This window comes from Mobula hypostoma, chromosome 9, assembly GCF_963921235.1.
Source record: "Mobula hypostoma chromosome 9, sMobHyp1.1, whole genome shotgun sequence".
Classification (NCBI taxonomy): domain Eukaryota; kingdom Metazoa; phylum Chordata; class Chondrichthyes; order Myliobatiformes; family Myliobatidae; genus Mobula; species Mobula hypostoma.
The window spans coordinates 125,413,065-125,435,396 of NC_086105.1; positions in this window are offsets into that span (position 1 = coordinate 125,413,065).

Genomic DNA, 22,332 nt, shown 5'->3' on the forward strand with positions numbered 1-22,332 from the left:
TGCAAAACAGCTCTGAATTTTTGGAGCAGAGTGGTGTAGTTATTATTGCACGAAGGCTTCTTGTCTGCTTGACATCTGCATAAGATGACATTGTGCAGCTTTTTAAATGTCACATTCTCTTCTACAATCAGCCAAACTCAGTGAGATAGTGAATGCCTGCAATCTAATTTCTTGGTATGAAAATCATCATCTTTACTGCAGATATTTGGATAGAAATATCTTTTCAAGATTAGCTATCTAACCACTTGTGAAAATCAACTATTTTACAGATAATAACTATTTTTCGAAGAGCATGATTGCTGTTGCCAAGGCCTCTTATCAATCAAATTCAAAATTAAATCCTTAGATAGGATAGGTTAACACTACAGTATATTATTAAAAACATTACTTTTGCAAGCTACCTTAGCAATATTTCAAAATGTTGTAAAATTAAAATGAAATCACTCGGAGTAATGTGTTCTTGTTACCCTTTGTTTCCCTCTTCTTCTTTCAGCTCTTTCCTCAACCAGTTAGTCTTAATTAACACACGAGTCCTGTGACAGTGGCACACAGGTCACACGATTGTGAGTCATTAGATTTGATCCTAACCCTATACATATCAGATGTGCCACACATGTTTTTATTTGATGAAGTGGCTCGAAGTATGAATGTTGTCTAATCCATGTGATAACGGAAGTTTTGGTCTTAAATTATTCATTTAAAGCCTCAAACTGGGGCAGCCTGGATCTGGAGTCCTGTGAGGTAGAATGGAAGGAAGGGTCTATCAGAATCCCGTGACCCCAATGTTGACCCCTGTGGTTTCCATCTAAAGTCAACCTGACATCCTCAAATAAATCAAGTGTTTCAGAGCATTCTCCAAGCTTCTAAGCATTTATCAACACTGTAAGTTTGGCAGAGAAGAGACTGAATGGTAACCTAAACGCAGGAAGAGTCACACATCTATGCGTTCCACAATTTCTTTCCAATTTTGAGCACTTATAAATCCATATTAAAAGTCACTGGGGGTTTACAGGAATGGTTGCAAGGTGAAATGATAACTCTTCTGAGTATCTTGTGCTTTGAGAAGGAAGAGGATAAAGAGAACAGGGGAGAAAACAGAAGTTGCCCAGAATCTGCAGTAGTGTGCATGCTGTAAACATATCTCATGGGTAAAGACACCATATTGTTGAAATGTCACAGATGTGCTAAGTCTGTGGAAAGTGTAATTTTTATCTGAGGAGCTGGAGCAGTAAAAGATGTAAGCCAAAGAAATATATCAGCATGCTTGCATGTAGATGATGTCCGTCCCATGTCATAGACCCAACACAATCTCTCTGGTTACTTCCCAAAAAACTGCCCAAAATCTCCAGCAGAGATACATTGCTGTTGGATCATTACTTTTAAACTCTTCTCACAGGCATCACTATTTTACTGGTGACAACACATGCCATTTACACACCTGAGACATCCCTGGTGACACTAATCACATCAGAGAGCAGTTTTTTCATTGCAAGAGATGGGTATGTTATTCAGGCATGTTTCTGAATTAATTCATTAACATATAACATAATGAAGTAGGTACAGAGAGCGAGGGAAAAAGACATTATTCCTGTGATGCTCACCAATGGTGTTATCTAAGTGACTGTGAAAGTCACATCATCTTTATCAACAGGAGACAATTTCAATGCCTGAAATAGTGGTATCCCTTATTTGGCATGTCAGTGCAATCTACATGGGTGCAGCAACGATTTTTTTATTCCCCAGTAATCCTGGGTAGTGGCACAAAAGACCCGCCCATTTCAGCCTTGGCCAATGAATTTTTTGGTATTTGGAAGGGGAGTGCAAAAGTTGTTTCATTGACTTCCAGGGAGTATTAGGACCAGAACCAAAGCTCTAGAATTTTCATATCCTGTTTCCAACATCAGAATAATTCCAGAGATATAAAAGGAGACAACTTTTCATTAAAGTAAGATAAAGCAGTTAACATCTCTGCAGTAACCTGGATTTAGTCCAAACTTCTGAGCTGTCTCCACAGGGTTTGCATGTTCTCCCTGATTCCCCTTATATTTTCCAACATGTTAATGACATGTTCGTAGGTTCATTAGCCACTGAAAATTGCATCTTATGTTTAATTGTGTGCTAGCATTTTGGGCTGTTAATAGGATAGAATGTAATATGATGATGTAATTGGGTATTTCGTGATCAGTATGGGCTGAAGGACTTGTTTCTGTGGTGTATGCTTCAATATCTCTATAATTAATAAGACCCAAGCATGTTCCAACATGTTGCTGCTTCATGCCAGAATCACATCCCAAAACTCTCAGGAACAGAGCAAACACCGGACCTCATCTCACTGTGACCTCACTCACCTGATGTAGGAGGCATCATCAGAGTTCTAGAGCGGTACCTGAACTCACAACCTATTGCATTAGAAGTAAGAGTACTGCCAATAGCCGTCTTAACTCAAAGTAGGCCAGGCAGGCGGAGACTCATGGCTCACTGTATCAATGCGAGAAAACATCCAGGATCGTGCCGCCATGGGAATGATGAAAGACTTCACTCATTTTGGATAACCAAAGATTGAATATGTACTATTCCATTCTTAGTTGTGAAAATTGTTTTTGAAACTGCTGTCAAAACTCAAAACTAGTTTGAATTTATAGTTTATAAAAAAAAACCTTACCTTCCTCTACATTAAGCATAAGAATTGGATTATGATAGATCTGATTACAGAGTTTGAAATTACAATTTATATCAATGAACAGAACAATTTGCTCTGCAAATAGCTTCTCAAATCCATTTAAGATCTTTAATGCCATGTATCCCAGGTGCAATCAGATCACTTCAGAGTTCAGTCTTCTGTTTGACATTAAATTAGCTTGGCTTCTCTCCAAATGGTTACATCAGCATAACACAAGTTGAGCAGTTTCTCTCTGGAACTGTCGTTGGTGTGTTGCCAGTTGTTGAAACCTCTAGCTTTTGAAAGGTGTTGTGATCTGGCTCCTCAAGTTATCTTCTGTGAGCTATTCATATAGAGCATGTCCTCCAACCTGACATGTTTGTCCAATGTTAATATGCAATAAATGAATCACTGTCCTAGGGGAGCAGAGAAAGAACAGAGAAGTGAGATGGAAGATAAATGATGTCTCAACTAATTTTATGATTTATCGATCCGCACTTTGCTTGTCTTGCAGTGTGGGAAAACTCATTTCTCTGTACAGCAGATGAGCAGTGTCACTCCTGCTAATAGATATCATTACCAGTGCATGAATGTGTTTGTAAAAATGGGAACTGTGGTTTCAATCTGTTGCTGACCTCAGCAGTTTGCTTTTATTACAGTGGCCAGGTCTGCCGGGAATGGAAATTGAAGTATCTTTCTTCCCAGGGCTGTGCTTGTCTATCACAAGTGTTTTTATCATTTTTCACTTAAACAAGTTCATCGTTAAGCAACTGTAGATTCATAGTTCAAATTACTAAACTGACACATCATCTGTTTTTATGATACTGAAAAGGAATATTATACCTACAGGTCTATAGGGCAGATTAATAAAAAGTTTAACAGTAAACTACATAAAGGTGAGTATGTTTAAAATATAAATTCCTAAGATTCCAATACATTTATTTGAATAGATAATGTGCAGAATAGAATATGCTGAGCAGTTTAAACTCCTAGTTCAAAATTACCTTGTCAATGATTTAAATTGGTAATCCAATTGAGTATAACAAGGCTTTATTGTAGAACTAACAGAATCAATCAAATATGTACACGATTCAAGTAACAATTAATGGAATTAATGTTGGATTTACAGGGTCTGAGCCTCTAGATAGAAGAGTAGTGTGGAAAGATTCATTCAAAAGTCAGCTGCATTTCAATCACTTCACCATCTTTAGTTTATATCTCATTGCCTGTGTTTCTGCAGTGACTCTATTAACCAAATAGCTCTGCGTCAACCAGTCACTCTTTCACACAGACAAGTACCCTTGTTTACTTGTGTACTGAGGATTTAAAGTTATCTTCGCCTACCTCCACATAGAGACTGAAGATCTGCTCCCTGATTCACAACATGCATTCTCGAATTATCTGGAGACACTGTGGACCTTCTTCACTGGTCAGGTATTGAGAAATGCAAGAAGCAAGAGCAACCCCAACATATGACCCATATTAACCTCACAAAACCCTTTGGTTCTAGCAATATTCTTCTCTAATTTGTCCACCCACAGTAATTCATCTCCATCTTGCATCTATCCTGAATGCCATGATATTAAACAACACACCTACATGAAAATGTACCTCTGTGGGTTAGTAAGTTTACAGATGATACAAGGATTGGTTGGTGCTGTTGATAGCGTAGATGACTGGCAAAGAATACAGCAGGATATAGGACAGTTGTGGATAAGGGCAGAGAAATGGCAGATGGAGTTTAATCCAGCAAATGTGAAGTGTTGCACCTTGGTAGGTCAAATGCAAAGAGGCAGTACACCGTTGAGGGTAAGACCTTCAACAGTGTTGATGAGCAGTGGGGTTTAGAGGTCTAACTTCATAGCTCCTTGAAAGTGGCTACACTGGTTGATGGGGTGATTAAGAAGGCACATGTTGCCTTTATTAGTTGAGACATTGAGCTCAAAAGTCAGGAAGTTATGTTGCAGCTTTCTGAAACTTTCTTTAGGCTACATCTAGAGTATTGCATACAGTTCTGGTTACCCATTATAGGAAGGATGTCGAGGCTTTGGAGAGGGTGCAGAAATGGTTTACCAGGACGCTTGCCTGCATTTGAGGGCATGTGCTATAATGAGAGGTTGGACAAATTATGGTTGTTTTCTTTGGAGTTGCGGAGGCTGAGGGGAGATCTGATAGAGGTTTATAAGACCATGAGAGGCATTGACAGAGCAGACTGATGGTATCTTTTTCCCAGAGTTGAAATGTCTAACACCAGAGGGCATGGATTTAAGGTGAGAAGGGGTAATTTTCAAGGAGATGTGAGAAGCAATTTTTTTTTTACACAGAGAGTGGAGGATACCTAGAATGCAATGCCTGGGGTGATGGTAAAGGCAGACGCATTATGGACTTTTAAGAGGTGTTTAGATGGGCACGTGACTATGAGGAAAATGAAGGGATATGGACTTTGAGTAGGCATAAGGATTTGTTTAGGTGGCCATTTGATTACTAATTTATTTGGTTCGGCACAACATTGTGGGATGAGGGCCTGTTCTTCCGCTTTACTGTTCTATATTCTAGTTCTACAGTATACTCAGCCTCAGTTTCAATGTGGACCAGAGCCAACATTTACTCAGCTTTCTCCCTACAGCACTGCACGTCACCTGCAGCAAACTTCGGCTCATGTACAGAACCAATGGAAAACTGTTCAAACTACGGAACATCCATTCCACAGCCAAGATCTCTGAATTGCAGTTCACATCATCAAGTTCATGTACCAAGCTCTAAATCACCAGGAACTCATTCACTGAAATTAATGAGAGAATGGGCCTTGTACTTAATTCCCTTAAAGCAAAGACCCTCTACAATGTTCCACCACAATACAATCACCTTCCATAATAAATGCCATGGTTAGATCATGAAAAATGTGAATGGCTTCCCATATCTTGGATAACATATCAATAATGAAATTCATCATTGTATTTAGAGCAATACATGGACGTCCTGAAGATTAAAGCCCTAGTCTGAATACAAAGCTGATGATCTATTGGTATTGGTGACTCCTGCACTAATGTAGTCTCTGAGTCACAGAGTAATAAGACTATAAACATAGGAACAGAATTGGGCCATTCAGTCCATCAAGTCTATTCCACCATTTGATCATGGCTATATTTGTATCCTGCTCAACCCCATACAGCATAGTAACAGCCAAATGAGTCCATATCAACTATCACCCACCCTTTACACTGATCCTACATTAATTACATTGTCTTAAAATGCTTCCCACATTCTCATCTAATATTAGGGGAAATTTACCAAATCTTATGTCTTTGGGATGTGGCAGTAAACCGAAGCACACAGAGGAAACCCATAAATTCACAGAGAGAACTTTGAACACAGAGAGAAAAATTCCCGAGGTCAGGATTGAACCTAGATCTCTGGCATTATGAGACTGCATCACCATGAGCATACCTCTGTGTTGCCCTACGTATGTAGCCTTGCACTATCTACAACAGGCAACCAAAAGCATTGATCAGGTAACACCAATGCTGTCTCTATAGAATACTTCACATCCCCTGGCAGGATAAGTCACCCGTCCTTTTGCAGCCAACAGACCTGCAATGAGACCCTAATTACACTGATTCGACTGCAGCCATGAGGCCAACTCTGCAAACTTCTGGTATATGTTGTTGCGTGAATGAAATCACTGGAGAGAGTTACTGGTAGATTATCAATTTCCCCCAGGATCAATAAAGTATGACTATGAAAACAGTTTTTTTATTCGACAAAACAAGGTACAGCAGGCATCATATGGAGGCACTTCTGTTGGAAAGGTCTGCTGGCCCAACGTGGGGCTTGATATTTATTTACTAAACACAAAGGACAATCCATATTTACAAAGTGTAGACAATGCTTTCTTTTGAAGCTACATACAAACTTCACACCTTCTGATTCACATCTAGCCCACAGACACCAGCAGCATCTGGACTGGGTCCGCGGCTTTTAGGAATGCATTGTCCCAAACTGAATCCACAATACATTATCAAGGAACAGAAGACTGGTAGTTGAAGCCATTTGCTATATGTAAATGAACTAAACTCAAAAATCACTCTAACATTATACATGTTCTAGTCTGAGCGCCATCATAACAAGAGATTAATAAATGGACACAGGAAACAGTTCAAGAATGTCCTCGAGGTCTCCTTGAAAAAATGCAACATCCCTACTCACTCATGGGAAACCTGGCCCATGACCTCTGCAGATGGAGCAGGAGAAATTCTAATGACATTGTGCACCATGCACAGTTTGGGAGTGCACAGATGTACACGATAAATAGCAGAAGGATCACATCACCATCCAAACTTATCACCCACCTACCCCAATCCCATGGCTGTCTTTAATGAGTTTGTACGTCCTCTCTGTGACTGCATAGGTTTCCTCTGAGTGTGCCAGTTTCCTTCCACAGTCCAAAGATGTACCAGTTAGTAGATTAATTGGCCATTGTAATTGTCCTATGATTAGGCTAGGGATAAAGCTGGGGTTGTTGGGCAGTGTGGATTGAAGGGCCTGACGTGTCTAGCCAACACTGTATCTCTAAGTAAATAAATCATCAATCAATCAAGCACCAAAGTCAAGAAGTCCCACATTAGCTTCATCAGCCATCTCAGAACCCATCCAACTGGTGTGGAAGAAAATCACCCTCAACATACCTGAAAGAAAAGAGTGACAGCTGTATCAAATGTCAAAGAATGATAGTGGAAATGTATTGATCATTAGCTAGATTAATGCTGCCATTAGGAACCTGACAGCTAACAAGACATCCTGCAATCCTCCCTGACATTAACCAGGAGCCCCAGGATTTTAAAAAAAATTAAACAAAACAATTGTAATGGCAAGTTATCAGTCTGAAATGTTTACTCTCATTTTTGAACTGCTAAGTATTTCCAACATTTTCTGTTTTTATTCCAAAAAGAAATTTCCAAAATTGATATTCCATGCAATATCATGGAGGTTGGGGAGGGCCTGGATTTGGGAGGCATTGTGTCAAATCACTTCAATTTACCCTTTAAAGTTCAAACGGGGAATGCAATAACAGGTAAAATAAATACAGAGTTAACTATAGACTTTGCCCACATTTTTGCCAAGTGCAATAATTAGTTCTGTTCTCTGCATTTGTTTTTATGACAATTTTCTCCTGCACTTGGATTCAAATATGCAAATGAAGAAAAGTGGGGTCACTGAGCTATAAAACTAATAAAGGCAAGGAGATATTTTGGCCCATGAGGACCACTTGTGGAGCATCCTCAATGGAATGTCGGTCCTTACGTGATTCTAAAATGCATGCTTCTTCTAATCAGTGTGTCATTGATTGCATTGATTGTGCGTTAGTTCACTGATATCAGTTATAAGATTGCTTTTCTATTACTTTCATCTATGACTTGCATCCTTGTTCTTCTCTCACAGCTAAATTTATGATGTTTCTCCATTCCAGGAACTTCCAATTTTGTATGAAAGATTACTTCTTTAATGCTTTCTTTCACAGCTGAAAAGCCATCTTCACGGTCCTATTTCCAAGGCTAGCTTTGTGGCTTCATTGTGTAGTTTACTGTAACTTTACAATGAAGTGGGCAGAACCAGTCACAATACACAAAAGGACTAGTAAAATGTCTAGTTTAATTGTGCTTATTTTGGTGTGTTAACACGGGTTTAACTGAGATTGTGATGCACTTGAAAAGTCAGTTCTCAGGGTGGTTTTCCTGACCTTTGCCTGTGGAGTCAACTTAAAGCATAACCGCATCATCTGCTGAATAGGAGATTTGTTGCATTTACTTCCTGGATGCAGTTTTGTGAAGTGGGGACTCTGGGATTTCAAGTTGTCTGTAACGAACATGTCCTCAATCCTATTAAAAGTGAAGATTTGACAGCCGTGCAGAGAGATGGCAAAAGTTCAGACTCAAGGCACACCATCCTATATCTGGATACAATGTGAAAAGAGCTTCAAATCCTTGATAAATTAGAGCATAGAGTTTCATCTCTTCCAGTTAGTGCATTCCATAGATGATAGTTCTCCTCTTTCTCAAAATACTGCAACACGTTCTTCCTCCCCCTGTACCATCTGTCCTGTCTCCTTATTCTAAACACACACTGACCCTATTAGCAGGCCAATCCTGGGTCTTGAAAACATATCAAGTATAACATTCCTCTGCAGCTCTGAGGGATCTTTGTACACCTGTTGTCACCTCTTTTAGACAGGGAATTGCACTAAAAACCCCTTTACCACCTGTAAAGGACATAAAAGATCCTATGATGTTACATAAGAAACAGAAGCAGACCCATCGAGTCTGCTCCACCATTCAATTAGATCATAACTCAGCTCCAGCTACCTTCCTTTTCCCTATAACTCTTAATTCCCCTGCTATGCAAAGATCTATCTAACTGTGTCTAAAATATATTTAATAGGTAGCCTCATGCTACCCTGGGCAAAGAATTTTACAGATTCTCTACTCTCTGGGAAAAGCATTTCCTCCTCATCTCCATCCTAAATCTAATCCCCCGAATCTTGAAGCTATATCCCCAAGTTCTAGTCTCACCTACCAGAGGAAACAACTTTCCTGCCTCTATTTCAAAGTTCAAAGTTCAAAGTAAATTCATTCTCAAAGTCCATAAATGTCACCATATACTGCCCTGAGATTTATTTTCTTGCAAGCATTCACAGAACAAAGAAACACAACAGAATCCATGAAAAACTGTACACAACAAAACCGTAAGACCATAAAACATAGGAACAGAATTAGACCATTTGGCCCATCGAGACTGCTCTGCCATTCCATCATGGCTGATTGTTTTTTACCCCTCCTCAGCCCCACTCTCTGGTCTTCTCACTGTAACCGTTGATGCCATGTCCATTCAAGAAACTATCAAGCTCTGCCTTAAATACACACAATGACCTGGCCTCCACAGCTGCATGCGACAACAAATTCCACAAATTCATCACTCTCTGGCTAAAGAAATTTCTCCATATCTCTGTTTTAAGTGGATGCCCCTCTCTCCTGAAGTTGTGCCTCTTGTCCTAGACTCTCCCACCATGGGAAACATCCTTTCCATATCTACTCTGTCTAGGCTTTTCAACATTTGAAAGGTTTCAATGAGAACCCCCTCATCCTTCTAAATTCCAGCGAGTACAGACCCAGAGCCATCAAATGTTTCTCGTATGATAACACTTTCATTCCTGGAATCATTCCTGTGGACCTCCTCTGAACCCTCTCCAATGCCGACATATCTTTTCTTAGATGAGGAGAACAAAGCTGTTCACAATTCTCAAGGTGAGGCCTCACCAGTGTCTTATAAAGCCTCAGCATCTCATCCCTGCTCTTGTATTCTAACCTTGAAATGAATGCTCACGTTGCCTTTGCCTTCTTCATCTCTGAATCTACCTGCAAATTAACCTTTAGGGTGTTCTACACAAAAACTCCCAAGTCCTTTTGCATTTCCAATTTTTAGATTTCTCCTCTTTTAGAAAATAGTCTGCACATTTATTTCTTCTACCAAAGTGCATGACCATGCATTTTCCAACATTGTATTTCATTTGCCACTTGCTTGCCCATTCTCCTAATCTGTCCAGGTCCTTCTGCAGCCTTCCTGTTTCCTCAACACTACCTGCCCCTCCACCAGTCTATGTATCATCTGCAAGCTTGGCAACAAAGCCATCTGTTTCATCATCTAAATCATTGATATACAGCATAAAAAGAAGTGGTCCCAACACCTACCCCTGTGGAACACCACTGAACACTGACAACCAACCAGAAAAGGATCCATTTATTCCCACTCACTGCCTACCGATCAGCCAATGCTCTAACTGTGCCAATAACTTTCCTGTAATACCATGGGCCTTTAACTAGGCAGCCTTATCTGTGGCACCTTGTCAAAGGCCTTCTGAAAGTCCAAATATACAACTTTCCTGTAATACCATGGGCCTTTAACTTGGTAGGCAGCCTTATCTGTGGCACCTTGTCAAAGGCCTTCTGAAAGTCCAAATATACAACACCCACTGCATCCCCTTTATCTATCCTACTCCTCAAAGAATTCCAACAGGTTCATCAGGCAAGGTTTTCCCTTAAGGAAACCATGCTGACTTTGTCCTATCTTGTTCTCTGTCATCAAGTACTCAATAATAATCTTGAAATTCTGCTACAGATTAGCAAATATGACATTGTGGCCATCTCTGAAATTTGGCTAAAGGATGGCTACCATTGGGAGCTGAACGTCCAAGGATATACAGATTATCGGAAAGATAGGTTAGTAGGCAGAGGGAGTGGTGTGGCTCTGTGTATAAGAGATAATATTAAATCAGTAGAAAGAGATGACATAGGATCGGCATCTCTCATTACAATATCTCCAGAATCATTTTGTGTTGGTCCTATATCTACCCTCGACTCTTTTTTTACCCTTTAAATACTTAATAAAGCTTTTAGCATCTTCTTTAATACTTGTCACCAGCTTCCTTTCATAACTCATCTTCGCCTTCCTAATGACCTTCTTAGTTTCCTTCTGCAAGTTTTTAAAAGCTTCCCAATCGTCTATCTTCCCGTTAGCTCCGACTTCCTTGTATGCCCTCTCTTTTGCTTTTACTTTGACTCTGACTTCACTTGGGCTGTATTCCCTGAAGTTCAGGAGAATGAGGGTGGATCTCATAGAAACATTCCAAATGTTAAAAGTCCTGAACAGATTGGATATGGCAAAGTTATTTCCAATGGTAGGGGATTCTAGGACAAGAAGGCACGATTTCAGGATTGAAGGACGTCCATTTAGAACAGAGATGCGGAGAAATTACTTCAGTCAGAGGGTGGTAAATCTGTGGAATTTGTTGGCATGCGTGGTTGTGGAGCCAAGTCATTGGGTGTATTTAAGGCAGAGATAGATATGTTCTTGATTAGCCAGGGCATCAAAGGGTCTGGGGTAAAGGCAGGGGAGTGGGGATGACTAGAAGAATTGGATCAGCCCATGATTGAATGGCAGAGCAGACTCGATAGGCCAAATGGCCTACTTCCAATCCTATATCTTATGGTCTTATAACCTCATCCTTAACATCTTCCCAACCACTAAGGTCAGGCTAACTTGTCTACAATTTCCTTTCTGTTGCCTTCCTCCTTTCTGAACGAATGGAGAGACATTTGCAATTTTCTAGTTCTCTGGCACCATGTCAGAGTCCAATAATTTTTGAAAGGTCATTACAAATGCCTCCACAATCTCTACCACTACCTCTTTCAGAACCCTAGGGTGCCATTTATCTGGCCTGGATGACTTATGTACCCTTAGATTTTTCTGCTTTTTAAGCACCTTCTCCTTTGTAATAGTAACTGCACTCACTTCTCTTCCCTCACACCCATCAACATCGGGGACACTGCTAGTGTCTTCCACAGTGAAGACTGATGCAAAATATTCATTTAGTTCATCTGCCATCTCTTTGGCCCCTGTTATTATTTCTCCGGCCTCATTTTCTAGTGGTCCTATATCCACTCTCATCTCTCTTTTATGTTTATATACTTGAAAAAGCTTTTACTATCCACTTTGATATTGTTTGCTAGTTTTCTTTCATATTTCATCTCTTCCTTCCTAATGATTCTTTTAGTTGCTTTCTGTGGGGTTTTAAAAGCTTCCCAATCCTCTGGCTTCCAACTAATTTTTGCTTTGTTGTATGCTTTTTCTTTTGCTTTTACATTTGTTTTGACTTCCCTGGTCAGCCATGGTTATACTATTTTGCAATTTGAATATTTCTTTGTTTTTGGAATACATCTATCCTGCACCTTCTTCATTTTTCCTACAAACTCACACCATTGCTGCTCTGCTGTCATCCCTGCCAGCATCTCTTTCCAATTTACTTTGGCCAATTCCTCTCTCATACCACTGTAATTTCCTTTACGCCACTGAAATACTGCTGTGTCAGACTTTACTTTCTCCCTATCAAGTTTAAGGTTGAACCCAATCATATTGTGATCACTGCCTCTCAAGGGTTCTTTTATCTTAAACTCCTTAATCACCTCCAGTTCATTACATAACACTCAATCCAGTATAGCTGGTCCCTTACTAGGCTCAACAACAAACTGCCTGAAAAAGCCATCTCATAGGCATTCAACAAACTTATTGTTTTGGGATCCATTTCCAACCTGATTTTCCCAATCAACCTGCATGTTGAAATCTTCCTTGACAGACACCCTGTGACCAAAACAAACACCCAATGTGCGAAAGACAATAAACTGTGCAAATACAAAACAACAACAACAATAATAACAAACAAATAAGCAATAGATATTGAGAACAAGAGATGAAGAGTCCTTGAAATTGAGTCTATAGTTCATGGGAACTACTCTGTGTTGGGCTGAGTGAGGTTAAATGAAGTCATGTCCTCTGGTTCAACGGCCGGACGGTTGAGGGATAATAACTTTTACTTATCCCTTTCAAAATGTCATATGTTTCAATAAGATCCCTCTCATTCTTCTGAATTCCAGCAAGTATAGTCCCAGGTGACTCAATCTCTTCTCATAGGATAACCTTCTCCTCTCCAGAATCAACCTGGTGAACTTCCTTTGCACCACCTCCAGAGCCAGTGTACCTTTCCTCAAGTAAGGAGACCAAAACTCAATGTAGTGCTCCAGATGCAGCCTCATCTATACCCTGTACAGCTGTAGCATAACCTCCCTGCTCTCAATTCAATTCCTCGAGCAATGAAGGACAAAATTCCACTTGCCTTATTGATAACCTGTTGCACCTGCAAACCAACATTTTGAAATTCATGCACAAACACTCCCAAGTACTCACAAATGCTCTGCACAACAGCATGCTGCAATCCTTCATAATTTAAATAACGATCTAATCTTCTAATTTTCCTTCCAAATTTGATGAACTTGCATTTAACAACTTTGTACTCCATCTGCCAGTCCCTTGCCCACTCATTTAACCTATCTGTATCTTTCTGCAGACTCTCCGCATCCTTTGTACAATTTGCTTTTCCACTTAATTTAGTGTCATCAGCAAACTGAGGTATACTACCATTGGTCCCCTCTTCAAAATTATCGATGTATTTCGGATATAAAGTTTGCCTCAATCTACTCAATTGATTCTCTTCAAAGTCTTCCATATAAAATTAGTTTTAACCTTCTACATTCCAGAGAATGGTTTCACTTTTTCCCCCACACTGATCCGCTAAAGAATTTTGTACTTTCAGGCCATGAATACAAGATCACAAGAACTCAGTATGGTAAGGCATTTCTCCTGGGGTATTTCCATGTTCATGTATTTTTTTCTCAAATCAGCTAACCAAATTTCTATCCATCTTTCTGGTACGTTTGAAAATTCAGTGAGATTCACATTTTTCAGATTCAGGCTTATTTATCACATGTACAGTACACACAGTGAAATGAGGCATTGCATTAACTGCCAGCACAACCTAATGATGTGCTGGGGGCAGCCCGCAAGTGTTCCCACACATTACAGCTCCAACATAGCATGCCAACAATGCTTGTCAGAACAGCACAGAACACAACAAGCAACAAAATATATCAAAACAATAAAAATATACATGTACAAGGTTCAGAATGGGTTGGAGGATGGATGATTCCTCAGAATGAGGAATATAGAAGTGGGGATGGGGATCTGGTGATTGAGAATGAGATGAGGAGAAATTTCATTTCTCAAAGGGTTGTAAATATTTGTAGCTCTGCATCCTAGAAGGCAGAGATTGCTCATTTATTGAATATGGTCAAGCCTGAGATTGATTGTTCTTTGGACTCTAAGTCAGCCAGAGGATTGGGCAGAGAAGTGGACTGCAGTTTCCGAATCTTATTGATTGGCAGAGGAGGCCTGAGGGGACATAGAGATTACTCCAGCTTCTATTTTTAATATATGCAATTAATCACACAGGTGATTTATTTAGGTGCTCCTTTGATTTTAAGTACTTTGCACTGTCTTTGCTTTTCTTTAATAAAGACACCCTATTAGAAATTCACCAAGAAGGACATGTCTCCAATAAATTTCTTCAGAAACAGATGCAAAGTCGTCCTCTGGTCATGATGATTAACTCTCAGTGGGGAACAGATAAAGATCCATTGATTTGTATGCCTAGAGATTGGCATTCACCCATTATCTGATGCACTAACTGGACACTGAACATAGTCTAAAAGACTCTGATATCTCAAAATCTGGAGATTCCTTGTCCAAGGAATCATGAGAAGTGGGTTAAATGACAACTTCCTAAACAACCACAGTAACATAACTGTCTACCATGAATGTGAGGGGAAAATACAAAGGCGGGGAAGCTCCTTCAGTATTGTGTGACACACACTACCTCACATCATTGATCCTCAATGTATCATCGCATGGAATGAGTTCTACACCAAAAGTGCCTCCAAACCAGCAAGAGTCATGAGCCCACCTCTCCACAGAGAATTCAGCATTGTCTCTGCTCCTACTTCTTACGTAGGATCCAGTGAAGGAGCAGTGATGGAGGCATGGGGAGATGGGACTGATGGCCCTCAACCCAGTGGAGTAGGTAGCTCTGGACTAGCATCCTGCCCACCAAAAGGCTTTGAAGATAACAAGGTGAAAGCCTTTGCTCAGCAGGCTGCCTCGCTCACAGTTGTGTCATTCCCTTTACTGTGCTTCAGGGCATCCTATGTTCAGTTAGTTTGGCAATCTCATGCTACATTGACTAAGGTATCAGCTACTGGTATCTTGCCTGTGTCTGTGTAAGGGGCTAAGTGCCTGGAACTATTCTAGCACTGGCTTTCCACAGCCCCCTGAGTACAGGCGACACTAGACTTCGACTCATGAGGCACAGAGGCTCTACAGAAGGCAAAACCAGGGACAGGGTTTCATCAACTGTCACAGCGTCACTGATTTTAATAGTTTTCCTAATTCCTTGACAGCCAGAGCTAATTAAAAGCTATTGAAATTGAAGCGAATAGTTATAAAGTATTAAGTATTAATTTAGTTCAAAATAAATTAAAACATCAAAAAGGCAAAATAACTTTAAAATAGTAAATTAACATCAATGTAGCGGCTGGTATAATACTTTACACCACCAGCGGACACCGATTGGGGCTGTCTGGAAGGATCCTGGACACTCTCCCTGAGGCAGCAAATTTCATGGCATAATAAACCCGTTTCTGACTCTGATCCTAATCCTCACCGAAGTGAATGGGGCATCAGATCCTGTGCTGGGTCTGGCCAGATATCAGATCTGAGTGGTGACTTCCCCAGCGTACGCATGTGGAATCCCAGCCAGACTGAGCTCTGCCAGTTGGGCTGTGGGAAATCCAGAAATAGGCCAGCCTCCAAATCTGTCAATGGACCCTCAGTGCTTCACATCAAACATGCTTAAATCTGGGGACACAGTGTTTTAACCCGAAACCCTTGAATTCCGTTCACCTCCACAGATGCTGCTTGGCTCTCTGACTCTCTTTAGCAGTTTGATGCTTAAGTCTGGAACTTAACTTAGTTTGAGTACTTGGATGCCGGTGAAATACTGAAGCCAAATTTAAACTTGCATAGAACTGTAAACACAAAGGATTCTGCAGTTTCTGGAAATCTTAAGCAACACGCACAAAATGCTGAGAGAACTCAACAAATCAGGCAGCATCTATGGAAGGGGATGAACAGTCAATGTATGGGCCTTCATCAAGACTGGAAAGAAAGGACGAAGAAGCCAGAATAAAGAAGGAGGTGGAGTACAAACTGGCAGATAATGAGTGAGACCAGGTGAGACCATAAGACCATAAGACAAAGGAGCAGAATTAGGCCATTCAGCCCATCGAGTCTGCTCCGCCATTCCATCACTGGCTAATCCCGGATCCCGCTCAACCCCATACACCTGCCTTCTCGCCATATTCTTTGATGCCTTGACCAATCAGGCAATAATCAACTTCCACCTTAAATATACCCACGGACTTGGCCTCCACTGCAGTCTGTGGCAGAGCATTCCACAGATTCATCACTCTCTGGCTAAAAAAAATCCCTCCTTACCTCTGTTCTAAAAAGTTTCCCCTCAGTTTTGATGCTGTGCCGTCTAGTTTTGGATAACCCCACCACTGGAAACCTCATCTCCACATCCATTCTATCTAGTCCTTTCAACGTTCAGTAGGTTTCAATGAGATCCCCCCGCAATCTTCTAAATTTCAGTGAGTACAGGCCCAAAGCTGGCAAACACTCCTCATATGTTAACCCCTTTGTTCCCAAAATCATCCTCAGAAGATGTGTAGGTGGGGGAGGGGTGATAAAGTAGGAAGCCAAGAGGGAATAGTAGATGTGGCTGAAGAAGAAGGAATCTAATAGGAGAGGAGTGGACAGTGGAAATGGAAGAAAAGGAAGGAGGAGCGGAACTGGAGGGACATGATAAGAATAGAAGGAGTAAGAGGGGAACCAGAATGGGGAATGGAAAGGGGGGAGGAGGGGAAAACTACTGGAGATCACTGGAGATTGGGTCTCATCAATGTAGAGGAGGCTGCACTGGGAGCAGTGGATACAACAGATGACCACAACAGGCTCACGGGTGAAATGATGCCTCACTTGGAAAGACTGTTTGGGGCCATGAATGGTGTTGAAGCGGAAGGTGTGGGGGCAGGGGCAGCATCTATAATACTTGCAGGGATAAGTGCCAGGAGGGAGGAGAGATAAGTGGATAATGGAGTCATGTAGAGACTGATCCCTGTGGAAAGCAGAGTGGGAAGATGAGGAAAGATCTGCTTGATGATAAGATCTTGTTGGAGATAGCAAAAGTTATGTCATAACAAGGATAGGGTTCCTTTTGTATCCCCTATGAGTCTCCTTCAAATCATTCTCCGTAACTTCCACCATCTCCAACAGGATGCTACCACTCAGCACATCTTTCCCTCTCTCCCCCCCAACTCCACTTTCCATAGGGATCACTATCAATGTGACTCCCTTGTCCACTCATCCCTCCCCACTTGATCTCCTCAACGCAGATTGAGGAACAACTTTGTCCAGCCCCTTCGCTCAGTCTGCCGCAAAAGGCAGGGATCTCCTATTGCCTACCTATTTCAATTCAGCTTCCCATTCCCATTCTGACATGTCTGTCCATGGCCTCCTTTACAACCACGATGAGGCCAATCTCAGGTTGGAGGAGCAAAACCTCATATTCTGCCTGGGCAGCAACTAACTAGATGGTGTGAACATTGATTTCTAATTTCATATCATTTCTCCCCCTTCCCTCCTTCTCTCTTACTTCATTCCCCATTCTGGTTACTACTTCTGCCCCTATTTTTCCCTCTCCTGCCCATCTGGTTCCCCCTGCCCCCTTACCTTCCACTGTTCACTGTGGTCTCCTACTAGATTCTTTGTTTTTCTGCCCTTTTTACCTCTTCCACTTACTTCCTCCCAGCTTCTTACTTCATCCTCCCTTCCCCCCGTCCACCTTCCCCCTCAACCACATTCACCCCTCACCTGATTTCACCCATCACCTGTCAGTTTGCACTCTTACCCTCCACCCAGTTTCTTAGCCCCTTCTGCCCATTTTGTTTCCAGTCCTGATGAAGGGAACCAGCCCAGAATACCACCTGTTTATTCCCCTCCATAGGTGCTGGCTGACTTGTTGAGTTCCTCCAGTGTTTTATGTACGTTACACAGAACTGTGTCTGGACCCCACTGGAATATTGTCTAGGGTGACGACCTCCATACCAAAAAGATGAACTAAAAGGGACAATGGAGAAAGGTGAACAATTGTGTTACCAGAGTGGGGTGTTTGTAACTACAAGTAGTATTTGATCAAGCGACAGTTCCTTTCCCATGGGATGAGGAAAATTCTCACATTTTATTTTAAATCAATGTGACCTTTGTAATATCAAAGTAGCAAAGAATTATTTGTTCAATGTGCTCCAAAATGCTTTACACAGCAGTTCAATATATTTTAAAAACGTGAGCTTCTTTTAAGGATATAAATCATGTTTGACAGTTACACTTGGGGGAAAAAAGTTGCTGTAAGAATTCCTTCCACGGTATTGGAGACATTACAGATTTCAGAAATGGGAGGCCTCCGATTGACTCTGGCTACCTATCTGTTTGCTTCCCCAGTGAAGGCAGCCATCGCTGCACACAAGTGCATTTGCAATGCACATTCGGTGTGAGAGCCGCCCGCCCGCTTACAGCAGAAGTGAAAGATGCTGCCAAGCAAGAGTGCTCACCTGCTGGCAGCCAAAAGGTTACCCCAGTGGTAACAAAGTGGATCGGAGAGAGATTTCAACGTCACTCGTGCAATAGGTGGCTCCGCAAAGATCACTTGTTTCGCAGCATGCGTCTGGGCAAAATACTGCAGTTACTACACACTAATTAGCCTAAAAGCTCTGTTCGCCTGCACATAAAAGTAAGCCTGACTACTGCCTGCTGCTATATTGTGTGCACGTTTGGATCCCGTGGCGGCTAAACCTGGGATATGTCCAGCTGAGTTAGTCAGCGGAGATGTCATTCCAATGCCAGTTTAATCACTCACCATCTGTGAGCGTTGGGTTTTCTGCTGCCTGCTGGGTCCAATAAAGGAATTTATTTATTATATTACTCTGACTAACTACAGTGGAACATCTGCTATTGGATTCAGTACTGCACAACTTCCTAATTGAACAAGCAAACACTGTGGTTTTAGTGGGCAAGAATGCCCAGTAAAATATGCTTGCAATAAAGGCAGAATATTTTGAAAATGTCAGTGAGAGAATTCAAGGGTAACATATTATGAAACGCTCAAACATAGTTGCCTGACACAACATAAACCTGACTCATTTAAACCGAATTGTGATGAAATTCACCACCAGATTTTTTTTCATCTTCTGTATGACATCCTCCTGACGACTTCATGAACTTATTTTGATATTTTGAACACTTGCTATTGGGAGGATGAATTATCAAAATCTTGACACCATGTCACATTTCATGAGGTTATAATTTTGCATTGTTTTTATGTACATCTGATTCGGTAACTACATACCACTGACTTATCACAATCTGAATGTAAGGGAAGGTGGCTTTAACCTCAAGCTGTTTGACATTTGCATTTTTATTTTTAAGAGCTGCTGGTTTTGGAGGGTTGGTTTCTGTAGGGTGCAATTGGCCTTTCCCCTCTTTTTTCTTTGTTACTTCCACTTTGTAGGTATATTGCAAAGCGCATGAAAAAAAGACACTGTTTTAAATATTGTTGATGCCCTCCACTGTAATCTCTTGTCTGTCGTATTGATATTTCAGGAATGTAATATTCAGTGAATCTGTTCCAGAAAGTCAGGCTTTCAATCCGCAAAGATTCTACCATTTGTCAGTTTGTTAAGTATTCCTGAGCTCCTATCGGTAGTAAAATGGATATACAGCTTCTACCATAGACCATGGCTCAGATATATAACAAAAATGCAAATTGCATTAATGCCAGATTTTTAACTGCTTTCAATCCTGTAATTATATTCCCTCTCCTTTTTAATGTTCCCAGAGCGGAAGGTACTATAATTTAAAATAGGTGTAAGAAGGTTATCGATCAGCATTTAAGGCAGAAGATAGATACTGCTCATACTATTTTCTTTTAACCTTGGTAGCAAGAAGTCCAGTTAAGTTAATTATATATTTTCACTAATAAAAAGAAGTCTAGAGGTGATAAATTCTTCTTTTACTTGTATGACTTAACAGGGACTATGGTGTCACAAACGTTGATCCAATGTTCTCACCCATTCAACTCAATGGAATCAATTTTTTGGAGAGAGTGTAAAAGTTGACTGAAAATCTAGCATCTATTTAGCACTAGTGGCAGCAAGAAAAAACTTTTATATCCTCAGAATCCTGCAATGCATGAGTCATAGCCTGGTTGTATTTGTACTGCGTACACAAATCTACAATTTTATTTAAAGGTTTTAAATCATTTAATGCTAGTCACAGAGTATTATTTCTTTTCATTCTGCAGTTAGAAACATAGAAAACCTACAGCACAATACAGGCCCTTTGGCCCACAAAACTGTGCCGAACATGTCCCTACCTTAGAAATTACTAGGCTTACCCATAGCCCTCTATTTTTCTAAGCTCCATGTACCTATCCAAAAGTCTCTTAAGAGACCTCCCTATCGTATCCGCCTCCACCACCGTTGCCGGCAGTTGTGGCGACTAGGCCATCAAGTACCCTTTAGAGGCATTCTAACCATAAGTTTTTATGTTATTCCTAAAGAACCAAGATGGGAGAAGAATGTGGCTGGAATGATAGAGCTGGCCATCCAGAGTAAAACTAGATTCTGCCGAGGCAGAAGTTTGACGTCGTTCCTGAAGAGATGAATCAGAATCAGGTTTAATATCACAGGCATATGTCATGAAATTTGTTGTTTTGCGACAGCAGTACAGTGCAATAGATAATTATAAAAACCTACGAATTACAATAAGAAAAATGTATGTAAAATTAAATTAAATAAGTAGTGCAAAAAGAGAGCAATAAAGAAAAGAAGTAGTGAGGTAGTTCACATGGGTTCAATGTCCATTCAGAAATCTGATGGTGAAGGGAAAGAGGCTGTTCCTTAAACGTTGAGTGTGTGTGTGTCTTCTGACTCCTGTACCTCCACCTTGACAGTGGCAAGGAGAAAATGGCATGTATTGAGTGATGGGGGTCCTTAATGATGATGCCATCTTCTCGAGGCATTGCCTTTTGAAGATGTCTTCAGTGCTGGGGAGGCTAGTGCCATTGGTGGAGCTGGCTGAGGTTGCAAATTTCTGCTGCTTTTACTGATCCTGTGCAGTGGCCCCTTCATAACAGACAGTGATGTAACTAGAAAGCTGTCTATGGTACATCTGTAAGAATTTGCTAGAGTCTCTAATGGCATACCAAGTCTCCTCAAACTCCTAATGAAATATAGCCGCTGTCGTGCCTTCTTTGTAATTGCATCAATATGTTGGGCCAGGATAGATCTTCAGAGATGTTGACACCCCAGGAACTTGAAACAGCTCACCCTTTCAACTGCTGATCCTTCAATGAGGACTGCTGTGTGTCCCTCAAATTTCCCTTCCTGAAGTCCACAATCAGTTCTTTGGTCTTCCTGATGTTGAGTGCAACACCACTCAGCCAGTTGATCTATCTCACTGTTGTACACCTCCTCCTCACCGACTGAGATTCTGCCAACACAGTTGCGCCTTGGGCAAATTTATAGATGGCATCTGAGCTATACCTAGCCACACAGTCGTGAGAGGAGAGCAACAGTCTAAGTACGGATTCTTGAGATCTTCATGTGTCCGTTGTCAGTGAGGAGGAGATCCTATTTCCAAGGTGCATTGACTGTGGTCTCCCAATGAAGATCCAGTTGCAGAGTGAGATTCAGGAGCGCAGATTTTGAAGCTTGTTGATTAGAACTGAGGGTATGATGGTGTTGAACACTGAGCTGTATGCAATAAACAGCAGCCTGACGCAAGGTGTATTGCATTTGTGAAAAAGTATAAACTGGCAGGTGATAGGTAAAACCAGGTGAGAGTGAAGGTGGTTGAGGGAAAAGGTAGATGGGAGAATTGGGGGATGAAGTAAGAAGCTGGGTGGAAATAAATGGAAGAGGCAAAGGGCTGAAGAAGAAGGAATCTAGTCAGAGAAGGTTAGGAGGAGAGGAATCAGATAGGCAGGTGAGAGAAAAAAGTTGCAAAGCAAATCTGAAGGCAGCCTATTATAATTGCAAATTCAATTTCCCCTGTCCACA